Source organism: Hoplias malabaricus, chromosome 13 (genome assembly GCF_029633855.1).
Source record: "Hoplias malabaricus isolate fHopMal1 chromosome 13, fHopMal1.hap1, whole genome shotgun sequence".
Lineage (NCBI taxonomy): Eukaryota > Metazoa > Chordata > Actinopteri > Characiformes > Erythrinidae > Hoplias > Hoplias malabaricus.
The window spans coordinates 15,008,286-15,016,272 of record NC_089812.1 but is presented as its reverse complement, the minus strand read 5'-3'; positions in this window follow the sequence as shown (position 1 = coordinate 15,016,272).

Here is a 7,987-nt window from a genome sequence, read left to right as displayed (position 1 = left end):
TGTGGAGTTGTGTTTGTGGTCCACAACTAATCGTCCAGCATTGATACTTGAGCTTGTATATGTGCAATCAAATCCAAACAGCAGTGTTCCATAATCTGTAGTGTAAAGACCTCCCAGGATTTAATACCACCCTCCAGGTCAGAAAAGTGCATAAACAAACCTTTGGGCCAACACTGACTGCATTATGAATATGTAATATATCTTATGAAAAACAATGCATGCCATAAACCTCTGAAACACCCTCATGAGAACACACACACACACACAAACACACACACATACACACACACACACACACACACACACACACACACACACACACATGCACACACAAACTTTTTGCATACCATTATACCTGGCAACTCTGATTATAGAGTGGCTGCTGCAGGTATCTGAGAAAGGAAGTTAGTCTGTTATAATTATGCACACACACACACACACACACACACACACACACACTTACGCACGTACACACAAAGTTGGGCTAATCATTGAGGGAGGAAGTTATCTTGGCATAATGATACCAGTCTGAAAGACCTAAATGCTGTAATGTGCTGCAGTGTGTGTGTGTGTGTGTGTGTGAGTACAAAGTCCACAAGGTCTGGAAAAGACTATGCAGTCGGCGAAAATGTGACGCATTGCCTGCTCTCTACGGCCCGCAGCAAAGCGCTAATGCAAGAGGTTTACACACACACACACACACACACACACACACAGACACGTAATGAAAGACTAATTGTCCCAGTGAAGGAAGAAGGAAGAGTGGAAGCATGTGTTTAATTATCCGGCGTTCCGGCCCGAGTGGTTCCGAGTGGCCATTTTGGAAATGGGTCGAAATGAGCTGATCAGGAACGTCCGGACATTTAGAATAATTAGCAATGAGGGCTAATTAGCAGGACACAGGAAAACAAACAAGGTCCTGTGTGTCTCTGTGTGTGTGTGTGTGTGTCTGCTGGGAGAAGCAAACTGCTTCAGCATGATGGTAGCACTAAGAAATCACTCACACGTGTTTATATGTCACTCATTAGAGTAGATTTATGTATGTGTGTGTGTGTGTGTGTGTGTGTGTGTGTGTGTATGTGTGTGTATGTCTCTTGGGGGAGTAGGGAGATTGACCATCTATATGGTCACTAAATCAAGGGCTACTCAGAAAAACTAACCCATCAAGGCCTGCGGTCAGGGGTCTGGTATTGGGTCAGTCCTCAGTATTCAATCATCATGCCCCACTAAACCCCTTACATAAACAGATACATGCCATAAATATAGATATTTAACAGATGTAACATATTAGTGTAAGGTAATGGACAGACAATCAACTTCTGAGACTGAACATTCTTTCTTTGCTTCTTGGGCGGCACGGTGATGCAGCAGGTTAGTGTCTCAGTCACACAGCTCCAGGGACCTGGAGATTGTGGGTTCGATTCCTGCTCCGGGTGATTGTCTGTGAGGAGTTGGTGTGTTCTCCCTGTGTCTGCGTGGGTTTCCCCTGGGTGACTGTCTGTGAGGAGTTTGTTGTGTTCTTCCAGTCAAAAACACATATCGGTAGGTGGATTGGTGACTCAAAAGTGTCCATAGTGTGAGTGTGTGTTGCCATGTGAAGGAAAGGCACCCCCTTCAGGGTGTGTTCCTGCCTTGTGCCCAGTGATCCCAGGTAGGCTCCAGAGCCACCGCAACCCTGAACTGGAAAACTGGTTACAGAGAATGAATGTTTGCTTCTTTTTAAGAAACAGTAAAAAAGGCTGTGTGAAGAACAAAGGAGGAAGAAAGGATGTAATTAGTTACCAGACAACAAGCAGGAATGAATGAGATTGGTTAGCAAGCATTGGGTGGAGATTTTAGATTGTGTTCTAGATGGTTTTCCAGGCAGTTTTTTGAGAGACTAACCACAAAAATGTAAAATTGCATAAATTTAAACTGATATACAGTAATCCCTTGCTACTTCACGGTTCATCTTTCACGGATTTGCTACTTTGCGGGTTTTTTCAAGGGGCTTATGGCCACTAAATTGCGGATATTGAGGGAAAATCTAGGAAAACCGTGAAAGATGAATAGCCAAAAGTATTTTCTTTTATTATTTACATGTATTAGACTAGGCCTGTAGCTGACTAAATATATCATTTACAAGTATTTCTTACGTACAGCACATGTATTGTTCATGTCCACGTCCGAGTGAAATTTACTTACGCTAATTCACAGCTTAAGAATTACTCTATTAAAGAAACTGCTAGGATATCACATGTAGTTCCAGCTGAAAAACATTATAGAATGACTGTTTAATGCAAAGGCTGGGTTGTTAACAGCACAGGGAGGGTTTTAAAAAATGTCCAAATACTCATTAAATACAAAAAATATAATGTCTTGGAACACATCCCGCGCAAATAACGAGGGATCATTGTGTATTTAAACTATACCTATATTCACATTAGAGCTGGGCGATACTGCCAAAATTTATATTACAATATATTTTTTAATTTCTGTCAATACGATATAATTCCAATATCAATATGAACAATAAAAAAAGCCACAGGAAAAAACTACCAAGAACTGAAAGCAGCATGACATCACCATCAAACAAAACAAAACCTCTTGGCTTTGTCAATATCAATATTCGAGTATATCAAATAAAATTGAGTGCAATGAACTGATGACAGCGCCCAGTGATGGCCGTCAGTCAGTGACATATATTGAAATATTTTAAAAATATGTATAAAAATTATATAATTCTTATTGAAACATTTTATATTGTGATAAATATATTGATATAGAATCATTGTCCAGCCCTCAATAACTTTTATAATTATACATATGTTTTATGAATTGCATCTCATATAAAGCACAAAGAAAGAGAAATGTTTCTAAAGATAAGCTCCACCCCGTTGTTTATTTTAATGCTTAATTCTCTGAACCAATTATGTTTGCTTAAAACACACATAGAGGCCTTTGATTACATTTATTTTAAATATGGAAGCTCCCATGTGGGGACCCTCTCTGTGGATCATAAACTGTCTTTCAGGGATGACACAGCTATGTTATTCTTCATCTCCTGTGAGTTGGTCTTAATACAATAATGTTAATATAACAAAAAAAAATTGGAAATTGGAAAAGCCCCCTAATATCACTGAAGAGTTAAAGTTCATAAGCTGCTTCATGGTTGTAAGGTTAAAGCTGTAGAATCATAAATGCACTGCTGCCTTAAATCACCTCAAATTCCTAGCTAGATTTATTACACTGTCATATTAAATCAACTACCAATTTAAATTAACTGCTGCATTAAATCACTGCTATATTAAATCCACTGCCACCTTAATTTAATTAATAATCAGTTTCTCAAACATTGCTTGCTATTGTTTGTTTATGTTACAAATGACCTATTTCTTTCAGAAATCGTTGTGTTGCTCTGATAGTCACTTGCGTCAGGGTGTGTGTCTGTGTGCATGTGTCTATGTGTACGTGTGTCTGTGTGTGTGTGTGAGGACAGGGAGGAGTGCACTGGAGGAGAACGTTAGCGGCCGAAACGGTCATTTAGCAGTTGAAGCCTCGTCACTTAAACAATGGCACTTAAAGAGTCTCTCTCCACTTCCTTCCTGCCTACTGTTCTGCCTGACTTCACCAGCTCAATGTGGCTCTCTTCTTTCCCTCTATCCCTCCCTCCTCTTTCCCTCCATCCCTCCCTCCCTCCTCTTTCTCCATCCCTCCCTCCCTCCTCTGTCCTCCTCTCTTCTATCCAGGCCCAAATTCATTGAGTGGTGTACTTGAAATCCATTTAAATATATGTTTACATATATTATGTATATTTACAATGTTCTGAGTGGACTCTATACTGTACTGTGCTTTTAAAGGACCCCCATCAAAACATGTATGGGTCCAAACATTGTGAACACACGCCGTGTGCAAGAATAGAGGGATATAAATTAAAAGATTCATAATATGAATCAACACACTCTTGTGAAAATTAGGTCGCTCTTTAAAAAAGCTGCATAAACATGAAACATTCATAAGCAATAATCGCCATCACTGTTGCAAAATGATATTGAAAAATGAATTAAATACATTCATTAATGGGTAATGAGTGCATTGTTGCTCTCAGGGCAAAACCTCATATGTCTATATTTATTAGATATTGTTGTCATTTGAACTCATTTGAAAACATCAGCTGTCATTTTGCAGTGAATGGATCAACAGAAATGGTCTGAAAATATTGGAATATATTAGATTTAAATAGACATGCTTTAAAATGTATGCTTGCTTTTACCTTCGTGTTAAAGGTATGTGAGTTTTTTCCAAATGAGACACTGAGTTGTAATGGTTCATTGATTCATTGATTCATTAATTCATTCATTTTCATTCATTCAGCTTTTTCTTATTCAGCGTCACAGTGGGTATATGTAGTATTAATGAAGTACACTTTTTTCTAGGAGAGTCTTCATGAGAAAATTACTACTACTACTACTACTACTACTACTACTACTACTACTACTACTACTAATAATAATAATATTAATAATAATAATAATAATAATAATATTAATAATAATAAAACTGGCGGCACGGTGGCGCAGCAGGTAGTGTCGCAGTCATACAGCTCCAGGGACCTGGAGGTTGTGGGTTCGATTCCCGCTCCGGGTGACTGTCTGTGAGGAGTTGGTGTGTTCTCCCCGTGTCCGCGTGGGTTTCCTCCGGGTGCTCTGGTTTCCTCCCACAGTCCAAAAACACACGTTGGTAGGTGGATTGGTGACTCCAAAGTGTCCGTGAGTGAATGTGTGTGTATGTGTCTGTGATGCCCTGTGAAAGACTGGCGCCCCCTCCAGAGTGTATTCCTGCCTTGCGCCCAATGATTCCAGGTAGGCTCTGGACCCACCGTGACCCTGAACTGGATAAGGGTTACAGATAATGAATGAATGAATGAATGAATGAATGAATGAATGAATGAATAGTAAAACCTGGGTTGCACACTGGTGCAACAGGTAGAATCTCTTCTACACAACTACAGGATAATGGTTAGAGCCCAATGAGGACTGTGGAGTGTTCTCCCTGTATCTTTGTGGGTTTTCTCCAGGTGATCTGGTCTCCACCCACAATCCAGGATTGGCTGTGCAAAAGTGTCCAAGGTGTAAGTGATGAGTGACTGGGTGAGTGTGTGTAAGTGTCCACAGATGTGAGTGCGTGAGTGACTGGGTGAGTGTGTTTAAATGTCCACAGGTGTAAGTGATGAGTGACTGTGTGAGTGTGTGTAAGTGTCCACAGGTGTGAGTGCGTGAGTGACTGGGTGAGTGTGTGTAAGTGTCCACAGGTGTGAGTGTGTTTGTATGACTGAGTGTGTGAGGGTTCACATGTTTGAGTGACTGGGTGAGTGTGTGTAAGTGTCCACTGGTGTGAGTGTGTTTGAGTGACTGGGTGAGTGTGTGTAAGTGTCCGCTGGTGTGAGTGTGTTTGTATGACAGGGTGAGTGTGTGAGGGTTCACATGTTTGAGTGACTGTGTTAGTATGTGTAAGTGCCCACAGGTGTGAGTGCATGAGTGACTGGGTGACTGTGTTTAAGTGTCCTCAGGTGTGAGTGTGTTTGTATGACAGGGTGAGTGTGTGAGGGTGTAATTGTTTAATTAAAAAACCTATAAAATAGAGAACAAATGTTTTGAACTATACAATAAATATAAAATAATATCATTAAAAATATTACATCAATAAACATTCAAAATGTCAAACACAAACACATCTTAAAAATCCATTTTATTTGACAGGTTTAAGAGGTGGTGCATGGTGAGGGAGTAAGTGTATGACTCTTGCTTTTTTCTGCTGATGTATAATAATGCTGATAGAGAGGAAATGAAACATGTAAACACACCCCATACACACACACGCACACGCACACGCACACACACACACACACACACACTAAATCTCACTTATACAAATAAAATCTACATTAACTTATCTGATGTTTTTTCCCTGATAATCATCACACCGAGTGTTCCATGTGGGTGCTAGGTTTTTTGCCTGAGCTCTGCAGAACTGTGAGGGCTGAATAACACCGTCTGTGTGTGTATGTGTGTGTGTGTGTGTGTGTGTGTGTGTGTGTGTGTGTGTGTGTGTGTGTGTGTGTTAACTACAGCACCATTTCAAAAGACACCTGTGCTCCAGGAGGGGGGCTGGAAACACCTCCCCTTTTGGAAAGAAAAGTAAAGAAAAGAAAAGAAAAGAAAAGAAAGAGAAGAGAAGGGAATAGCGAGGTCGCCCACAGAGCTCTTTCCCTTTGTACTCGGACCTAACCTACAAGGCTTTTCAAAAAAGCCAGCATGAGGGTATGTGGACATATCTCACCCCCCACACTTCCGCCACCTTAAAACCCCCTTAAAACCTCCTTTAAAATAGGGGGAGAGGGGGGAATAACACGACTAATATTCCCGTAAAGCCCAATCAGGCGTTTGATTGAAGCTAAACTTCAAGCCGTTATGAGCCTCAGCGGCCGAGACGCCATAAAGATGAGGCGTTTCCAAACAGCTGCTTCCACTTTTCCTCCTTTTTTTCCTTCTCTCTCTCTCTTCCCCCTCTCATTCTCCCTCTCCCACTTTTTCTTTCTCTTTCCGTCTCTCTCTCTCTCTCAGATTCCGTTCTTCTTGGTAGGTTTTAGACTACATTCTGGAACATCTCTGTGAGGCTTTGATGGCTTTGGAACCTCAATGAGACCAGGTGCTGATATGAAACGGTTAGTCCTGGATCACAAACGCACCTCCAGCTCTCCCCAGAGCGGCAGTGTGGAGCTTTATCCCTGCAGACAATGTTTAAGGACTTTCTTCTCTGTGACTCTGCACTGACAGAGAGCTGCAGACTAGGTCTGTCCCCAAGAAAACGGATCAGCAATCATTGGGTAAACACTACTAAACCTCAACAGTTTGGTATTTCAGAGCCTCTGGATGAGATCCTAGTCTCGGCATATTGCGGAGGTAAATGATCACCCTACTCCACATGCCGTAATGAAGGGTCTAGCCCTCCAGCTACATATATAATCATCTAGAGATGAAACATAATCATTAGTTTCAGATAACCAAGCGGTTTTCACCCATATTTTCAGCCTCTAGCTCTGTGCTTTTCTCGATTGGGGTCACGTTCCCAAGACACCATCCAAAAAGTGGTTGCGTTCAGCCGTATTCGACATATTAGGACAGCTACAGAAAAGCCGAGCCACTCCATTACTGTAACCAACGGTTACCACTGGGTAACCATTTAAAAATAGGTTCCTTAAGTTTCTCTCACAGTCTTAACAAAACACAGAGGCCTCAACCTCTACTCATTTAAATCCGATAGGTTCCTAAACGTCTCTTGGCTTCGACTTGAGCTGGTAGAGACGCTTGACAGTACACGGTATGGTCAAACGTTTTTGTGGTATCTGGGAAATCAAGCCTATTAATGTGGAGTTGGTCCCACCTTCTGTGGAACATTTCTGTGAGGACTGGGTGGCGTTCTGCCATGAGGACGTTACTGAGGTCAGGGACTGATGTAGGATGATTAGTTCTGGATCACAAACCCCACTCCAACTCATCCCTGAATTAATGGATGGCGTTCACTCCAGAGAATGTAGACCCAGTGCAGTGCTGGGAAGATTTATACATCTCTAGCCAGCACATGGTTTTGGGCATCGTGACCTTAGGCTCATGTACAGCTGCTTCAGAATGTGTCGTTTGATTGCATACTTTTCTAGGGAGATTATGCACGACTGAATGTTTTATTCTTCTCTCTTAACATCCATGGCTGGGGTGCCCTAGAGAAGACACCTAACCCCCACCCCAGCTGACCTGTGCATTAGTGTGTGTGTGTGTGTGTGTGTGTGTGTGTGTGTGTGTGTGTGTGTGTGTGTGTGTGTGGATGGTTTATATGCAGAGATATCCTGCTGTGCAATTAAAAAAAATAACGAAACAAGAGGATTTTAGGGTTAGGTTCCGTTTAAAAGCTGATTTTTCACACTGGGTTGCCAGATATTCTCATGAACAAA